Consider the following 522-nt stretch of genomic DNA (forward strand, 5'->3'; position numbering starts at 1 on the left):
TGAGTGCCCGGGAGGCGGCAGGGAGAGATCCCAGTGCCCGGAGAGGCAGCCGCTGCTCGGGATGCCCCGGCTGCCCAGCAGCAGGGACAGGGACGGTGGGTGCATCAGTTCCCTTTGCCAGAGCACGGCAGGGCAGGGGGCTGGGGGAATGTGGTGGGGGACAGGAGAGAAAGAGCAGCCCTCCAGAGCTGTGCTCCACAGGCAGCTCTTGTCCCTCCTTTCTGGCCCAAACTGGGCTGGCACCAGAGTGTAGGTTCTCACCCTGCTCCCAGCCCCAAAGGACTGGCCAGGATAGAGCCGCTTGAGAGTCAAGACCTTTATTTCCCTCAGGGTGGTACATGCAGGGTGTGCAAGTGGTGTGCAAGGCCATCTGCCTGCCATCCACATCCTCTTGCAGTGAGTGGTGACTCACGTGGACATCCATCACCCCCCAGCATGGGGCAGCTGGGGCTGCCTGGCCTGGGTTTCCCACCTCCCCATGTTTGGGGTAGCTGGGGGGGCTCTCCCTCCCACTCATAGCCC

Source organism: Chaetura pelagica, unplaced genomic scaffold (assembly GCF_000747805.2).
Source record: "Chaetura pelagica isolate M959 unplaced genomic scaffold, ChaPel_1.0 scaffold356, whole genome shotgun sequence".
Lineage (NCBI taxonomy): Eukaryota > Metazoa > Chordata > Aves > Apodiformes > Apodidae > Chaetura > Chaetura pelagica.